The sequence below is a fragment of the Bemisia tabaci genome, chromosome 2 (genome assembly GCF_918797505.1).
Source record: "Bemisia tabaci chromosome 2, PGI_BMITA_v3".
In the NCBI taxonomy this organism is placed as follows: domain Eukaryota; kingdom Metazoa; phylum Arthropoda; class Insecta; order Hemiptera; family Aleyrodidae; genus Bemisia; species Bemisia tabaci.
This window is the reverse complement of record NC_092794.1, coordinates 62,977,681-62,997,261: the sequence shown is the minus strand read 5'-3', so window position 1 is coordinate 62,997,261 and position 19,581 is coordinate 62,977,681. Positions and strand designations below refer to the sequence as shown.

General features: G+C 42.0%; 1 protein-coding gene and 1 non-coding gene across 2 annotated transcripts in view; both read right to left on the bottom strand.

Moving 5' to 3' along the window:
• The window catches only part of Tlk (Tousled-like kinase), a 153,107-nt gene that overhangs the window by 111,070 nt on the left and 22,456 nt on the right, over window positions 1–19,581 (bottom strand). The gene's annotated exons all lie outside the window — the stretch shown is intronic.
• LOC140224130 (small nucleolar RNA R38) lies at window positions 1,991–2,074 on the bottom strand. Its single transcript, XR_011899404.1, has one exon. It is a non-coding gene; the product is annotated as a small nucleolar RNA R38 (small nucleolar RNA).

Here is a 19,581-nt window from a genome sequence, read left to right as displayed (position 1 = left end):
CCAGTGAGGGAGAAAAGTCGAGTTTCCCTGATTTTCCTGAAAATGTATTTCATTCCTCACGGAATAGGTGATTCCTTGAAGCATTCCTTGATTTCCCGTTTTTTCTTCATTCTCTGAGGGAATTCGATGATTCCCAATTTCTCAGGTCCTGGACACCATGATTTTAACGGAAGAAAAACAGATTTGCTAACTTGTGACGATCTTCAATCCCGGTTTTTCCATAACTTTTCAGGATGTCCAGTTTTTTTTCAATTTTGAAAAATCCTGATTTTTGACTACTAGATCCTGATTTCATAATTTTTCCAAATCCTGATCAAAGCTTGACTTTTTGCGGAGAAGAATTAGGCGAATGTAACTTCACAAAAATAGCTCGATACAGAAATCCGATCGGACGGCCGAATTTTCTCAATTCCTAATTTTACGACCGATTTTTCCTCAAATCCTAATGAACTCGGGATTAAATCCTGATTGACCTCAAATCCTGATAGAATGGGGAAAATCCTGATGCTAGACACCCTGTATTTGGACATGGGAGCTTGACCTTAACAGTCGTTCACGTGTCCACAAGTTTCGATAAGATTCGAGGATGACCAGCGCAACGGGCTGACCCATTGAACCAGAGCGGAGTGACCAACGTTGGACGTAACAAACCCGTGGGGTTCCGTGGTCCGGGTCCGCGAGCCGACTTTTTTGGCTCGACTCATGTTTGTATTATTGATCGAGTGTGAAGACGGGAGAGACGATGAGCGTGAAAAGCGAGCGACGCGTCGACGAAGGGGGGAGGGGGGAGGGGCGGGGAAGGAGAGGGCTGTAAGGAGTCAGCAATACGTGTTTTAAAATCACTCCTCCAATCCAACCCCTCCCTCGCCAAATGGGAAAGGCGGTTCCGACGGATTCCGTTTCGGCAAGAGACTGGACCTACAAGGCTACACTGCCGTGCTAAGGAAAAACGCCGTATGAACCTTCAGGCGTTGCCAAATTTCCTTAGGTAAATCACGAACTTTGGGGAAATTTGTAAATATTTTTCCTCCAATTTCGCAGATAATTTTCTTCGCAATTTCAACTAAAGTTCCTGAAAATTTCAAGGAAAAATATGCATAGCTTTCCTCAAAAATAAACATTTAATCGGAGGAAATTTGGCATCTCTTGAATGTTCATACGGCGTTCTTCCTTAGCACGGTAGTAGAGGATGTCTACTAGAACAGGCTGGTCAAAAATCAGCACTTTTACAGTAATTTTTCACTATATTCCTAAGAAATTCAGTACCTCCTCAGCGGGAAAATTCAGTACTTTTTTAGTACCTCAATTTGACGAAATTCGAATTTCTCTCTAAAATTGCGACGAAAATGACAAAAAAAAAAAAACGACAAAAGTTCCGGACCTTCTTGCGGAATTTCCGTGCTTTTTCAGTACTTCCGGACTACCCTTAAAAAATCAGTACTATTTCCGGACTTGTAGACACCCTGAACCAGGACCCTACCGCTTATAACGGCTCCTCTTTACACTTGATGCAGAAAAGGCAGAATCGTATTTGAAAAATTTAACGAGCCAATCTTAAACTGACGAAAAATAACTAGTCCGAGATCAAGTTGAAGGGGAATAATGATTATTATATTGAGCTCAGAGGAAAAGGGTATTAGAGATACATACACTCTAGAATTATAAGCGTGATATTATTGGCTTCATATTCATAGAAGCTTGATTTATTGCAATTTTCAAGGATGAAGACCCTTAGAATTTGAATAGAAAATTACTAAAATTTAATTTTCACTGCAATAATTTTACCTAGTATTATAAATGAAATTTCCTGATTTTTAGCGCGCATTATTTGACACCCGTTTGATTTTAAAAGTATTTAGCGCTTGGGATCAAATGTTTTACTTTTGTAAGAGTTGAACCGCATGTAAGTGACGGATTTGCCGCGATTAACATCAAATCTCCGGAAATTTTCATGAGTTTCCGGTTCTCCTAGTTTGGAGACACCCTGTTTATGGATTTCAGAAAACAAGAAATCACCATATCATTGTCTGACAGGGATAACTGGTAAAATTGAATGTTTTCATCATTAAAGATTTCGTAAAACTTTCCGTGAATTTTTAATAGGCTATGAAGAAACTGCTCTTAAAATTTTAAGTCAGAATGTTGCTGGCTGGGGCTTCGGTCAAAAAATCGAATTATGCGAGGAAATTAGGCGCCGGGTGCAGTTAGGCTTCCCTCGTTCATTCTGTCCAATTTTCAGTATGTTTTGAGAGTTGAGTCGGGTCATCGTTTCATTATAGCACCTCGACGATAAAAAGGGACCAAACGTGCATGCAGCTTTCCCTCTAATCTGGAAAATCTTATCTAAAAAATAAGGGAATTCGTAGTTGAATACTTGATATTATTAAATTGATCAAGTCCAACATGTTTTTATATGATTGAAAAGTGATTTAGGGCGGAATGGTTAATTATATTCTTTCTCAATTTCCCATGTTTCAATACACATGTATTGTGAAACAGATCCCACGATTGGTTAAATATTTAGACTAACAGAAACTCAGATTTTTGGTAAGTCATCGTTGCTCATAGAGATGAGATCGTGATTCAACATCATTGTTCTGTTACCAGTAGTGATCCTTGCGAGTTGGCAACAACGCTTTTACGTCATTAAAGTATGTAAAACAATCGATTCTAGTTCTAGGTAAGGCGCTTGCATGGGCGTACGAAGGGGAAAAAGGGGGCCCCTCTAAAATTGAAAATGGTATTATCTGCCCCCCCCCCCCCCGGAAATTCTTGATGGTGGGAGAAAACCTTCGTCGAGGATGATTACCTCCTAGCACGCCTTGAGTGCAGAGTCTTCAATGAAAACACCGTATTCTTTCAGTAAGTATTTTCTAAAAATTTTATCATGGAAGCCTCAAAATGCGTCCTAATAGAGTTCAATATCGAAAAAATTTCAAAGGAGACCCACCCACCCCCTCAAAACAGGGAGGTATTCCATTCCCCCAGAACCCCCGTGGTAGAGGGGCCAGGCTCCCACTAGCAAAATGACTCGGGTACGCCTAGGGTCGTCTGCCTCACCTAACATCGATATTTACGATGGATTTAAAAGGCGAGAAAGCGGCGTTGGCAACTTGCGAGAATCGTCACTGTTTGATAAAGGGGTGGGATCGAATTGTTAAAAAGTGGCCGATTTACTTCCTGAATTAACGAGTTCATACATCTGATGACACATTTAGAATTCATACGAACGAGACCAGATGGGTGATAATCATGACTCATAGCCGAATACTTGATTTTAGCAAATTGATCAAGTCCAACATGTTTCTAAATTACTAAACAATGAACTAGGGCGGAATGGTAAATGATATTTTTTCTCATTTTCGTTATGCTTCAATATACACAAGGATTAGGAAAAAGATCCCACGATTAATTAAATATTTAGACGGACAGAAACTCAGATCTTTTGTAAAAGTCATCGTTGCTCATAAAAATAAACAAGTTCATCATCATTCTTCTGTTGCCACTAGCGATCCTTGCAAGTTGGCAACAACGCTTTTCCGCCATAAAAAGTATGTAAAATAGTCGATTCTAGGTAAGGTGTCTGCATGGGCGTACGAAGGGGCGGCTGGCCCTTCAAAATTGAAAATGTTATCATCTGCCCCCCCCCCCCCCCCTCGGAAATTATAGATGGTAAGAATAAACCCTCGTCGCAGATGATTACCTCAGCACGCTTTGGGTACGGAGTCTTAGATAGAATCACAGAGTTCATTCAGTGAGTATTTTCTAAAATTTTCATCATGGAAGCCTCAAAAATGCGTCCAAATGAAGTTAAAATTTCAAAACAATTTTTTGCTAGAGGGGCCAGGCAAAATGACCTGGGTACCCCTAAGGTCGGCTGTCTCACCTACCATCGATGTTTACGATGGATTTAAAAGGCGAGAAAGGGGCGTTGCCACCTTACGAGAATCGCCACTATTTGTTACAAAGGTAAGATCGGATTGTTAAAATGCGACTGATTTATTTTCAAAATAACGAGTTCATATATCTGATAACACATTTTGTATTCATACGAACGAGACCAGATGGGTGAAAATCATGACTCGTATAGCTGAATACTTGATTTTAGCAAATTGATCAAGTCCAAAATGTTTCTATATTATTGAAAAATGAACTAGGGCGGAATCATAAATGATATTTGTCTTCATTTTTCCATGCTTCAATACGCACGTATTATACGTATTGTGAAGCAGACCCCACGGTTTCTTGAAGATTTAAACGAACAGAAACTCAGATCTTTTGTTAAAGTCATTTTTGCTCAAAGGGACCTACTTAATCATCATTGTTCTGTTACCAGTACCGATCCTTGCGAGTTGGCAACAACGCTTTTCCGCCATACAAATCATGTAAAATAGTCGATTCTAGGTAAGGCGCATGCATTGTCGTACGAAGGGGCGGTTGGCCCCTCTAAAATTTAAAATAATATCATCTGCCCCCCTCCCCCCCCCCCCGAAATCCTGGATGGTAGGAAAACACCATCGTAGAGTATGATTGCCTCTTAGCACGCCTTGAGTGCAGAGTTGTAAATGAAAACTGCGTATTCTTTCAGTAAGCAATTAATTTTTATCATGGAAGCCTCAAAAATGCATCTAAATAGAGTTAAAATTTCAAAACAATTTTTTGGTAGAGGGCCCAGGCTCCCGCTAGCGAAATGACCTGGGTTCCCCTAGGGTCGGCTGTCTCACCTACCATCGATATTTACGATAGATTGGAAGGGCGAGAAAGGGGCGTTGCCACCTTGCGAGAATCGCCACTGTTGGTTACAAAAGTAGGATCGGATTGTTAAAATGTGACTGATTTATTTACAAAATAACGAGTTCATACATCTGAAAACACATTTTGAATTCATACGCACGAGACCAGATGGGTGATAATCATGACTCGTGATGACAAATCCACGTAAACACCCTTGCAGGAGTGGTGAGATCACACGGTGAAGCGAGTCTACGGGAAGTCAAACATGGTATAAAAACTTTAGAAGCATACATGTCTTCTTTATTCCAAGACGAAGATTAAATTTAAGAGGGCTGCCATTGATTTTCTCGTAAAATGTCTTCAAGAGGCTTCGAAAATGTATTTTTGTATCGTATCCAGTCATCCATTTTTGCGAATGAAAAGAGACGGCCAAAAAATGCCTCTTTTTACGGGAACTCGGGGGTTTCCTTCAAATGGGGCCTAAAATATATATTAAGGTGAAATAATCCACCAGTTAAAGTTTTAGCTAGAGTTGAACAATCGATTTGGCATTACGGCATTGCATTTTTTACCATTTAAAAGTTCTAATATTTTGAAGATCCTTAACTGAAAAAACGATTATAATTGACCCCTCTTCATTTTCTGTGGAACACTAGCATCAGCTGGTGTTACTGAGCGTCAGAAAATGAAAAGCAGTCTACTGAAGTTGTTTTATCAACCGAGGAATTTTAAAAAAATGTGCATGTTCAACACGTAACAGGTGAAACACGTAAGTTTTGCAACCCCCAAAAATATATCCCCAAAACAAGCTTTGAAATCGCACTGAAACTTTTACTGGCAGGATAACTCATCATGCGAGGTATCGTTTGGGCCAAACAAAATGTTAGAGTCCCCAAAAAGGGGCACAACAAGGCTAAGGGTGCAGAGAGCTCTTAGCCTCCCCCAAAATTTTTGATGTTTTGCTGTGATTGCGCCTCTACAGAAAACAACGCGCTTAACAGTTTCCTCTCCCAAAAGCAGCCCAAATAAAAAAAAATAAATAAACACCTAAATAAAAAAAAAGAGAAAAGAAGGTTTCCTCGACTTTAGAAGGCCTCTCATTGACAGGCACTTTGGCAAGGCTGCAATGCAGTTACGTTCGTTCGTCCGGGGGAAACGATAGTTTTTCCCTCGGCCAGGGTTGCCACAGAATTGAGAAAATTCAATTCCCTGACATTTCCCCGACACATTTTGGTGAAATTCCCTGACAATTGAAAGAATCCCAGATGTTTAAAAAGACAGGTAGAAATAGTTGTCATGCAAAATTTGTTACTCAAAACGCCAGACCCACTCGAAAAAGCAAATGAAGATGATTTAACGATTTTTCTTGACATTTCCAGGTTTTCCTTGATTTCCCTGACACATTTTGGTGAAATTCCCTGACAATTGAAATTCTGTCAGCTGTTTAAAAAGACATTTAGAAATAGTTCACAGGCTAAAATTGTTATTCAAAAAGTCACACTCACTCGAGAAAGCAAATGAAGATGATTTGCCGATTTTTCCCAAACATTTCCATCATTTTCCCGGACATTTCCAGTTTTTCCCTGACATTTCAAAATCCCCCGACATTTTCCGGTATCCCCTGACTGTGGCAACCCTGCTCGGCGTTGACACCAGGATTTTTACGTGCGGACCCTCATATCACCGCACATCGGCGGCGGCGGTGCGAACCTGCGCCTGCCTCACTTTAACAACTCGTTAAACAGCGAGGCCGCGGCGGGAGTCGCGAAGGGGTGACGACGGCAGCGCCGCGGGGGTATGCAACCGGCGCTCCTTCCGCGCGCTGCACATTTGCACGCCGCGCTGCAGTCGGTCCCTCCCGAGCCGCCCCCGCACCGCAACGAGCGCGACGCACCCTCTCGTCCGCGCATGCTTCGTCTTCCATTTTCCTCTTGTTTAACATTTTCCCGTGCACTTATTATTATTTTTATTAACTTGTGTCTCGCTCGCTCGACCCCCTTCCTCCCCCCTTCCGGCTCGAGTGCCACCCCCCGCCTCCGCCTCCGCCCCCGCCCGGAGCCCGAGCGTCGGCGAAATCGCACGAATCCGCGATTTCCGCCGCCGCGCGTCGCGACGCAGCCTCCGCCTCGGTTCCTGCGGATCCGCCGAAATAACATCCTGCCCTCGGAGGGTTAAAATCGATCACGGCGTCCGGACCAGGAGCTCGCGAACGGAATATTTCCACGCGCCGGAGTGAGGGGAACGTTGAGCGGTCAATGGGTCTCTTCCAATAAAGCAAAAGGAGGACTTGCTACCCAGAGTAATTTTATGGAGACCGTATAGACATGGCGCCCTATGGAGGCCTAAGGACCCAACAATGACGGTGCTTTGTTTTAGTTTTTGATGATGAGAGGAGAGTTAGTGCTAACTGTTGATGGTAAAAGGCCTCGATAGACGATCAAATTCCCGAACCAATTCCGATCAAAGTAGCATCAAAGTGTCGGGAGTCATCAGTCTTAAACTCATTAATTTGCTTCATTTTAAAATGAAAACCGGGCAGAAATGTTTCCTGTGGCAGGAAATGATGAATGGTGGCACTCCGTTCTGATATTACTCTGAACAAAAAAGTGCGGCCCGTCAAAATTTGATGGTAGATAGTGGCCACCAGTCATCAGCATGTCTACTTTGATCGGAATTGGTTCGGAATTTGATCGTATATGCAGGGCTTATCACCAGCCATACTTGATGCCAACCTAACACTGAAAAAAAAAAGTTCGGTCGTATGTTCCGAAGTTCGGTGTTCCATTTCATGAAATGGTCCCGTGTCTAAAAATGAACAGTTTAATTTACATTAAAATTTAGAAAAATTCAATTGTTTTTGTCAATTCTTGCGACCTAGGGATGGCGTGAAATTCCTTCGTCTAGGAATCGAAAACTATACTCTAGGAGTGACGGATTACACCTAGAAGCATACGGCACATCTTCCCAAAAAATCCCTTTCAGAAACCCTTCAGAACCCTTTATTAACACTGAAAGTATCCAAACGCAAAAATATACGATTCTACACTAATAAGCGAAGGCAATATTTCGCCATACTTCGCGTTCGGAAACCTTTATCTCTGATTTTGAGTTTCCAAGTGAGATTTTTGGGCGCAGTTGGTTGATATGTGCTCCCCTGCGCAATATTTTCATTTTTGGAAGAAAGGTAAAGGTGAGACCAGTATTTTAAGATTCAATACCGCGATGAACATGAAACTTGGAGTGCATGGGTTCTTTTTCAGCCATGTTTTCATGATCAAAACAGAAACTCAAAATAAGTGGCATAATTATGAATCACGAATGAATGTTTCTACATTATTGAAAAATGAACTGGGGCGGAATTATAGGAAGATGATATTTTTCTCATTTTGCCATGCTTCAATACACGTACATGTATTGTGAGACAGATCCCACGATTTATTAATTATTTAGGCGGACAGAAACTCAGATTTTTGGTTAAAAGTCATCGTTGCTCACGAGTACGCGAACATTCATCATCATTGTTCTGTTTCCGGTAGCCATCCTCGCAAGTTGGCAACGACGCTTTTCCGTCATTGATTCATTATTGCACCTCGACAATAACACGGGGCCAAACGTGCATAGCTTTCCATCTTACCTGGAAAATCTAATCGAAAAAATAAGGGAGTACGTACACGTACAGGGTCGGATTAAGGGGTTGGCCACATGGGCCGCGGTCCATGGCATCAAATCTAGAGGGCAGCAAATTTTGCAATTTAGTTAAATGTAGGTATAAAAAAATATCGGATTAATAAGAACTAAACTACAAACGAGAAAAGGCGACAAAATCTCTCACTTCCTGAGAGTGTAGTAATTTTTTTAAATTTTGTCCTCTTTCAGTGATACAAGAGACAGCATCTTTAATTAGGCGAGTTAAGAGAGAAACCAAACACGCAATTTGGCCTGGAACGGCGCGGCGCTGAGGATCATGCCATTACATGAGGCATGTAACTCATATCAGCGCCTACAAGACTGCACGAATACTTCACGTATTGCATCAAACACAGTGCGGTCATTGCGGTCAGCGTGAAACGGATAGCACCTACAAGAATGCATGAATACTTCACGCATTGCGCCAAACACAGTGCGGTCAGCGTGAAACGCATGGCGCCTACAAGACTGCGTGAATACTTCACGCATTGCGCCAAACACGGTGCAGTCTGCGCGGCGCGGCGCGGCGGCGGAGAGTTAAAATCATTAAACCACATTCATGTTTGTTCTTTCATAATTTTTTCGTTCAATTCTTATGAATGGAAGGCCTTGTCCACACAAAGATAGGTTTACAAAACTTAACTTTTGCTAGTAGTGTTGAAAGGGCATCCCCAAAAAATGTGTTCAACACGAGTAAACGCGTCTTATGCACCCCTCCCCCGCTGGCACGTTCACTTCATGGTTTTTATTGATGTTTCAATACGAATGAGAAGAGGGCGACAAAATACAGGCGGCTCATGGGCTGCAAATAGGTCAATCCGGCCCTGAGTACGTAGCTGAATACTTGATTTTAGCAAATTGATCAAGTCCAACATGTTTCTATATTATTGAAAAATGAACTAAGGTGGAATGGTAAAGGATACACCTTCTCATTTTGCCATGCTTCAATACATATGTATTGTGAAACAGATCCCACGATTTATTAAATATTTAGACGACAGAGACTCAGATTTTTTGTAAATATCATCGTTGCTCATGCAGACGATTGTACTTTCTCGTCATCATTGTTCTGTCACCAGTAGCGATTCTTGCGAGTTGGCAACAACACTTTTCCGTCATCGATTCATTATTGCACCTCGACAATAACACACGGCCAAACGTGCATAGCTTTCCTTCTAGCCTGGAAAATCTAATCGAAAAAATAAGGGAGTACTTAGCTGAATAAGTACTTGATTTTAGCAAACTGGTCAAGTCTAACATGTTTCCGGATTATTGAAAAATGAACTAGGGCGGAATGGTAAATGATATTTGTTCTCATTCCGCTATGCGTCAATACACATGTATTGTGAAACAGATCTCACGATTTGTTACATATTATTACGGACAGAAACTCAGATTTTCAATAAAAATCAGCGTTGCTCATACAGACGATTGCACTTCATCATCATCATTGTTCTGTGGCCAGTAGCGATCCTTAAACGTTTGCAACAACGCTTTTTCGCCATAAAATATATGTAAAACAGTCGATTCTAGGTAAGGCGTCTGCATGGGTATAAGAAAGGGGGGGGGGGGCTAGCCCCTCTAAAATTGAAAATGGTATCATCCCCCCCCCCCCCCCTGGAAATTCTGGATGTTGGGAAAAAAACTTCGTCGAGGATGATTATCTCTTTTTAAAATTCAATACCTCGATGAACACGAAACTTGGAGTGGATTAATTTTCAGCCATGTTTTCATGATCAAAATAGAAACTCGAAATAAGTGACGTATGAATCGATCGTAGCGGGGCTGCAACTGATGCAAAATGGCAGTTTGACCAAATTTCGATTCAGGAGCATATATGGACCATTTGTTGAGTGTTGCAGCTCATAAAAAAGAGGCATCTTCTTTTTTTTATGAACAACCGTGAATGAAACATCGAATCCTACAAAATGCAATGTTGGCGCAGTTGTAATGTGCAAGCTGGTGCCCTGCATCTATCGATTCATATATATCGCTCTCATTTTGGGCTTATATTTACATCCTGGAAACACAACTATAACCTGACCAAGAATTATCTTAAGTTCGCTTGTAGTGCCGTTAATTTGCTTAAATTATATTCGACGCTTTAGTATTAGTACGCTTCTTGAGGATCCAGCAATTTGGGAACATTGGATTTCCTCCACTTAAATCCATATTAAATAATCGATTCATATCGAAGCACCTGGCCTCTCCAAGAATCGATACATTTTCATGGGTTTAAATGAAGAAAAACAATGTTGCCAAATTGCTGTATCCGCCAATGCACCTCTTGCTTTTGATCCGTGCTTTCAGCAGACTTCACAGGATGTTCAAGTTCTTTGTTCACAACCGTCGTATATTTCCTTGCGCCAAATGAGTAGTTGTATACGATTTCCATGACAAAAATGTTCAGACGTTTAAGTGACCATTCATATGAATGAGTTTTTGATAGCCGAGAGTTTCACTGATTAAAACAGTCGCAGGCATTATCATACTTTGCAAGTCACCTTCCTCAGTTGCGTCAAGAGGGTGCCTCATAACGTCGCTGGGCTGACATAAGGGCGTAACTACACTTAGATGACCCCTAGAAAGCATTGAGTTAAATGGGCGACAGGGTTCATCGCCCAGTGCAGTTACGTCCTTATGCCAGCCAAGCGACGATAACTGGGTCACAGGGTGAACGGAATGCCGGAAATCGAAATTATATTTGCAGAATGCTTGAAATCTCTCTCTTATAATTCACGGAATAGGGACTAAAGAAGTAGAGATGAGGTTCCATATTGTCTTATGCTAGGTACGCTATCGAGAGGTTTCCAGTTTCCACTTTAACATTCAATCCATAATTGGAAATTGAGTTTTAAAATCTGATCTTAATTCTGCCAATTCCTACTCAGCATTCCTGGTCATCTGAGAAATTGCGTGCGAGTGTGTGTTAGTAATAGCTGCAGCGAGGTTGCCAGATTAACAGGAAAAAAAACCACATTGGATCTAGAGCCCAGACTCTTGAAAACATTGACAAGAAAAAATACTCTGGATTCGATCAGCTTTTTGCTTAAATCAAACGGAAATCCGCTTGAATTAAGAGACTCGGTTCTTGTTTTAAGCCAAAATTCGATTGAATCAAGATTATTTTTTCTTGCCGATGTTTTTAAGAGTCTGGACTCTAGATACAATGTGTTTTTCTTTCCAGTGTTGGCTATAACATGTAGATATTCAACATAAGTCTAAATAAAGAAATATGCTAATTTTTCACAAGAAGTCCAAAACATTGGGCCTCGGACTTGATCCTGAGGGAAAGTAATCAATCGCAATTTGTTTTAATTATTTTGAGGTTTATTCGTTCCAATTTTTTTCCAAATTTGGTGGATTAGGTTAGACGATCACACCGCTGCTGCATTTTGACGTCATAGGTTCTGAATGATATCTCATAGGAGGAGAGAATCACTTAACAGACGCACGATTGCTCTCATTTTCAGCTTGAACTAGCTTGGGAGCCAAATAGAGACCCTTCACAGGGCTCATGGTGATGACAGGTGGATATTCAGTCTGACATTGAGCATTGGATACATACAATTGTGTTGGCCTCGACCACCTGTGACAGCGACACTAGCGCCCTCCGATGGCATCAAGCGTAAGTTTGGGTTCTCGAGAACTTTTGAATTGACTTTTTAGGTGCATTCAGAATTGAAGAGAGCTTTTAAGGAAGGTATAACATGTCCTATCTGGTAATCCTATTCGTTCTCACACGACGATGCGGACGCGAGGCGACAACAAAGCAACCTAAACCTTCCCCCTACTTTCCTCATCGAACATCGATGGAAGTTTGGGTAATACATGACCCAATTTCCAGCTTCCAGTCGAGCCTCGTGATCAGTGGCGTGACGTGCTTAGCGATCTATCGATATTTCCCCATTTGAAGCTGTGGTAAATAATCGATTATTAAGGTGTTCGCTGTGAACACCCTGTTTATCGATAGTTTCCATAGGTTCAAATGACCGATCAATCGATATATCGCAAAGCACGTCACGCCACTGCTCGTGATATGAAAACGACAATAGATTCTGATGGCGTTACATCACAGAAAAGCCGAACACATCGATTTACCCTCATTGGTAGCGTTGCAAGAAGTTATATCATTGTTTTTCTGAATCCTCCAATACGATAAGAGGGATAATTCCTGGTGAGGCGTAAAGGTTCAGGTCAAGGTTTACAGTTTTGGGGTAGGCAACCTGCGCAAAATCTCTATCACACCTAGAATGGATGAATGCTTCCACTAGAGGGAGGAAAAAATGGGGGCGATGATATACGACAAAGGGGATACTTTCTGAAACAACCGAGACAAAGCTGCAACATTGGCAACGTAGTTCATCTCCATTTAAACCTATGGAAATGTATCGATTCTAAGAGGGGCCAGGTGCTCCGAAAAGAATCGATCATTAAACATAGGTTTAAATGGAGGAAATCCGGTGTTGCCAAATTGCTGGATCAGCCTCTGAGCTGCTCTACCATGGAAAATGCTCCGAAAGTTCGGTGCGTACATTCGATCAGTCCGAACGACTACGCTAATTCGACCTGTGACGCGACCAATTGGACTTGGCCTAAAGGTTAAGCGGATTACGACACCACACAAATCAGACAATCCGACGTCCATCAATAATATCCTTCGACGGAATAGCCCTAAGCATTGCAAACAGAAATCACCCGCCGTTGAACAGATCCGCAGTAGATTTCGAAGTTAGGAATTCCCAATTCCGCCTCCAAGCAACCAGAAAGTAAAATATTCACAGCTCATACTTACACGTAATCATGATTTCGAAGTTCGGAACATGAAGCAAATCAACCGATCAAAAATTGGAGGTTAGCATAGCAGAAGATGAAGGGGATCAACAAAAACAACAACAACAACACGAAAGAGAAGAAGGGACGAAAATCAAAATAGGTTAGGAATGTCCTGCCGCAACGATACTGGAGAAGAAGAAGAGGGACGGAGCCGAAAAAATTCACACGACGCAGAATCAGAGATCGGCGGGAATGGGGGGAGGGGGGAAGATGAGACTTGCCGCCGACGACGATGTAATTGTGCCGACAGAGCCCACGTAGACGGAGCAAATGAGAGAGGAACAAAAAAAGAGAGGAAAAAAAACGAAGATCCAGCGACCGGTGAATAATAACCGACGAGCAATTAATAGCGGAGTTCGGCGCTGGCGGCTGGCGACGGCAGCATGATCAACAACAACAACAAAGTAACCACCAAAATCGAGGGAAAATGAGAACAGGATGCCACTGTCGGCGAGGGAAAAAAATGGCGATACAGGAATCAGCCGGGAAGAACCAGGAATCGGGAGTCTCTCGCTGGGAGCGAGCGACGTGGACGTGGGGTCGGGTGGAGAGCGAGGCGCACACTGGCGCGAGTAATCGCTGCGAGTGAAGACGAGTCGCGTTCGCGAGGCGAACAGCTGATCTAGGTGACGCATGCGCAATAGACGGGCAACTTCCCCCTCCTAACTGTTACTACTCCTACACAAGTACACAGATGCGGTCGGTCATTCAACGACCTTACTTCTCTTCCCCTCCGGGCCCCCCTCCGCGGTCGGCCGAGTAACACATAGCAGGGGGGCCGGGGGGGCCGCGGTCCCCCGCCGCCGTTTCCGTCTCTCTCGGTCGCACCACACTTTCTCATTCAACTAGTTTCCTCTTTATCTCATCTTACCGATCTCGCCGACTGCTCGGTTGCCGCTCCGCCCGGCGCTCCCGGCTCCCGGGTAGTCGCTTCTGCCGTGCGAATAGTTAACCGGGTGCGCGGAATCAACGATCCAGTGCTTACGGGAAAAGCACTCGGCTCGTCGAGTCGAGGACATTAAAAGAACGGCCGATGTTTCTCATTCATATTCGGGTGAATCGAGAGGGATTAAATCGTCGTTCGATCGATCGGTAATCTTGGCTACTAAGTGTACTGCCGTGCTGAGAAAAACGTCGTATGAACCTTAAACTGGGGGGGGAAGGGGAGAGGAAACACATTGGATCTAGAGTCCAGACTCTTAAAAACACCGACAAGAAAAAATCTAAGTAGAGCCCACCCAACGATCGTAAGCCCGATGATGTTTGAAGGTAACCGATGTGTTCGGGGCACATCACAGATCATATCTTGAAATTTTCTAGGAACAGAGTGTATACACTCTACAAGTCCGGAATTTTCGGAAAGTACGGAAATAGAACTGTTTTAAGGGCGGTCTGGAAGTACTGAAAAAGTGCGGAAATTCCTCGAGGAAGTCCGGAATTTTTTTATTTTTTTTTGTCATTTTTGTTGCAATTTGAGCGAGAAATTCAAATTTTTAAATTTGTTCGAATTTCGTCAATTGGAGGCACTGAATTTCCTGGAAATGTACTGAAAAAGTACTGTAATAATACTGATTTTTGGCCAGCCTGTATTAGTAGACACCCTGAGGAATTTCATGCAGAAGTAGGCGGAAAATCAAAGAATTAGTGCCTCTTCACTGGAAAAAAACACATTTGATCTAGAGTCCAGACTCTTAACAGCATCGACAAGAAAAAATACTCTTGATTTAATCGGATTTTTGCTTAAATCAAGAACCAAGACTCTTAATTTGAGCGGATTTCCTTTTGATTTAAGCAAAACTCTGATTGAATCAAGAGTATTTTTTCTTGTCAATGTTTTCAAGAGTCTGGACTCTAGATCCAATGTGTTTTTTTCCCAGTGTAAGGCGTTACCAAATTTAAGACTGTCCCATTAATTTTGAAGAATGAATACCTGGCAGCATTGATTGACATGCAGAAGTCGTCAACTGATCGATTGCCTGTGGAATCATTTTCGATTTTAAAGTTGTTACATTTTACAAAAGGTTCTCTTTTAAAACCTTGTATCCCAAAAATCAAACCTACTTCATAATCGAGCAAGAATCTAACCACCCTGTCACCTTCCGAAGCTGCCCTAAAAACAACTCTGATTATTTTCTTCATAGCCACCATGGCCTCACTGCGATTACTTTGTTGTGCGAATACAACTAAATAGGCTCCAGAGGACCCGTTTTGCCTATCTCCTTCATTGAAGGCAAACCTAGCAGCTTCTCAGGTCCCACGTGCTTACAAGCGACAGCCGCTCAGCAATCGCCGATCTGCTCACAGAAATATTTCAACACAGAATAGAGGGGGGCAAACTTCGAAAATTCCCCCTCCAAGCTACATGGACATTGGACAAGGTCAACGAGTTGAGATATAGTGAGTAGAGGATGCCGTCGCGTTACCTAGTCTTCCTAAAATTTGGACTGTTAGAGAATACAACTAAACTAGCTCTTAAGCATCCGCGATTGCCTACCTTGCTGACTGAAGGCGAATATAGTGGTCTCGCAAGACACCGCGCGAAATAGGTTAAATAATCCATGCCATCGCAATGAGAATGTTTACAAGTTTAAGAAGGGAAAAAATTAGAACGACTCTTGCCCAATAGACATGGTCGATGGGTTGGACTGAGAAATACAACAAGCCGCCAGATTTCAAACTCTATGTCATAACATCAACATATTTTACATGTAATTGCGGATACAACTATTCCACCTCCTAAGTGACCGTTTTTGCCTAACTGAAGGATTGAAGGAAATTCTACTCGCCTCCCAGAGAAGCGTATCTCGATGGCAGGACCACGAAAGCACTGACGACTAGGGGTCTAGTATTTCCTGAGTTTTATTCCATTCACACTTAATTGTGATAATTCTTCTTTTAGAAAAACTAAGAATTTATTATATTCATAATTTTAATTTTGTGTTTCATTGCTGATGCCAGATGATGGTTTCAGAAATAATGAGTACTTATATGACTTGTAACTTCAATGTGTAAGTGCATCTGATACCAAATTGTTCAACACGTCTCTTTGCGATGTTGCAGATATTCAGCCACAACAGAGTGACTTATCAGCGTTATCACTCTAAATTTCGTGTTATTTTCTTTACGCTTTCATGAAAATTCTTTGAAAATTGCGAGGATAATATATTCATAGTGTGCTTTAAAACGAATCGACATGACAACACCGAAGTGCACCATAAAATCGCCTAGTTCTAACTTCTCTCAGTCAGTCAGACAAATTACCACACTTTAACCGATCAACGCTCGGCCAGTGTCCCGATGCCACCGGTGAAAATGCGCGGCTCTCATCATTCAACGAATGACGTTGACGCTTCTGCTCGGAAATCGAAAAATTTGGCAACGGGACACTACTTAACTCGGGCTTTTAGCTAGGAATGTGAACACAAAGCGCGAGCACGTAGTGTGTAATTTCAAGGAGTGTGCTCTTCCAAAAAAATTACGACAATTTAATTTCCAAGATGAAATATTCTTGGTTAACCCGATCAGAAGTATTTCATCACGAGACCAATGTTGCATTCGGTTCTCAGGGGTCGTTTATAAAATACGTAACGCACTGAGGACGCAGCGTTACGCCATATTGTTTTGACGCGTTAAAGGATTGACTTATGCCACGAAAGCGTCACGAGAGAGGGAAAAGTTGAAATATTTAAAATTAAGCATTACGCATTTCATGCACGGTCCCTTAGAACGCATTTCTCGCCGTTTTTCGTCACCTAAGAACCCTGATCGAACTTACAGATCCCTGAGAGAAAAACGTGAAAAAATAGGACGTGGATACTGATGCTATTTTCCACTCTCCTGAGCTTTAGGCCGGATAACATGAATATCCAACCGCCCCTCATATCGTCGTTTGGCTGACGTACGAGCGTAACTACACATTGAGATGAACCCGGAAGATCATTCAGTTGTATGGACGACAGGCTTCATTGCGGGGTGTAGTTACGTCCTAATGTCAGAGGGGCGACGATATTCTACCGTGCGAAGAGAATCCGACGTAAGAACATCCAGATGTTGCCAAATTTCCCCTGAATAAATTTTCATTTTCAAGGAAGACTATGAATACATCCCGTTGTAAATTTCAGAAACATTTGGTTACATTACGCACAAAACTGAGGGCAAACTCTGAGAGTGAGCCTACCAGTGGCGCGGCGTGTCGTGCTTTGTGATATATCGATTGATCTGCCATTTAAACCTGTGGAAAAGGATCGATTATCGGCGTGTTCGCAACGAACACCTTAATAATCGATTCTTTACCACGGCTTCAAATGGAGAAATATCGATTTATATCTGTCGCAGGCAAATAGTGAAATCGGGCATTCTGTCAAATGCCTAGGCAGATAGTCAAATTTTGACGGTCTACAAAATTTTGTGTATTTATGGCGAAGAGCTCACGATTTTTCACTATTTTTGGAAAAATAACTCATCAAACCTACGAACTCTTATTGTCTTTTCCTCTTCAATTGCCTCTCTTATTTTTAAATGTTGAAATTCCGAAAATTCTGTATTTTACGACATGCTGAAAATTTCAAGATCAGTGACTCTTCAGGAGCTAAAAATTGTTTAAAATGCTAGTGTGTGTGTGCAAATTTTTATTGAAAATTTTTTCTTGCAGGGGCAATGAATTATTTTGTCTGAAATTAGGAAAAGAATTAGAATTTCGCTCCAAGTTAGAATATTTGACTATTTGCCTAGGCATTTGACAAAATGCCTGATTTTACTATTTGCCTGCGACATATCGAATCACGCCACGCCACTGGAGCCTACGTGAGTTATGACGAAAGTTCGGTTCTCATCCGTCGAGATTTGACAACGTCATAGGTGTTCATACGATGTTCTTCCTCGGCACAGCAGTATGGCTTGGCAATAGTCTGGAATTTGATCGCGTAACACGATCTTTCAGCGCGGACGTCACGCGGATGAGAAACGCGGTGTTCTGTTTCGGATGAAATTCGTCCGTTCCTATTCGCGATCCCGTGAAAAAACAAGAGAAAAAGAAAAAAGAGAAAAAAAATTGGCCTCCGGCCAATTTATGCGCGGCGCTTCGCGCCGCGTACCGGCGCTACGCGCCGGCATTTGGGGGGCTTCGCCCCCCCATCCGCTTAGCGGATTGGTGCGGGGACCGCACGGGACTTTCTCGCTCGAGCCGGCGCTTCGCGCCGGCATAGACACTTTTACTGGAATATTTAGAAAAATACTGCCAATTTTACAAAATCATAAAGTTTGATTGGAATTTTGATCACAGGATAATAGTTATGAAATTTTTATTCAAACCATTGAACTTCATTGTAAATGTCTTCGCGATATGTGGTGAATTCATATATTCGGACTCGACTTGTTGATTTTATGAGGCATCTTCAATTAAATATGTAATTGATTAACTAAGTCTCCTGTCAAAGATGGCGATCCGTAAAAATCTTAGCTTTTCTACGATTCATTAGGATCCATTAGATTCATTGACATCATACTTCAGATACGATTTTATATTATAATCTCTCCTTAAGCACGGTCAAAAGCCATCAAATATCTACTTGAATGGGTAGAATGACTATTCGATGTTCAAATAGTCTTAAAACTAAACGGTTTTCGCTTAGCATCTCCCAAATTTTAAATTTGGCGGGCGAATCTACCTGCTGGAAGGTTCACGACACGCCCGCCAGGAGCGCCATCTCCTTACCGCGTATCCCCGTAACTCAAAGCGAAAACAATAGAGAGCGCCATCGACACACGTCAACCAGAGACAAGTCAACAAACGTCACGTTATAACAATTATAACCTCCTTCATTAACAAGCATTAAATCAGTCATATTTGTGCCGAATTATTACATTATATTTGTGCTTAGTACCTCGTAAAAAGGAACCGCAAAAGATGGAATCTGCCGGGATTCTAAATTCATTAACAACAAACATATTAGTTTTTAATAAAGATCTAAGTGTCAGTTCTTGGCGTTAGCTTGATGATTCATAGTATCATAGTACCTTTGTAATGTGAGTATGTATCTAATTAGTTGTCTAATTTTGCTTTGTGATTACCTACGGAGTAATTTTGGAAATAGTATATGATGCATTATATAATGCATTTGAATTCCTAGGTTTCACCTGACTCAAAGCGTTTGCTGCTATTATCTAGAAGCGCTCCGACTCATTTATCAGAGAATTGAGCGTTTCCTATCGGCCCCTCTGCAATTATGAGATTAGTCCATGAATCCTTTAGGAACTTAAATTAATGACTCAGATGGTGCTTTTGAGCCAACTTTCAAAGAATTAAAGGCATTTTTTCAAAATCTA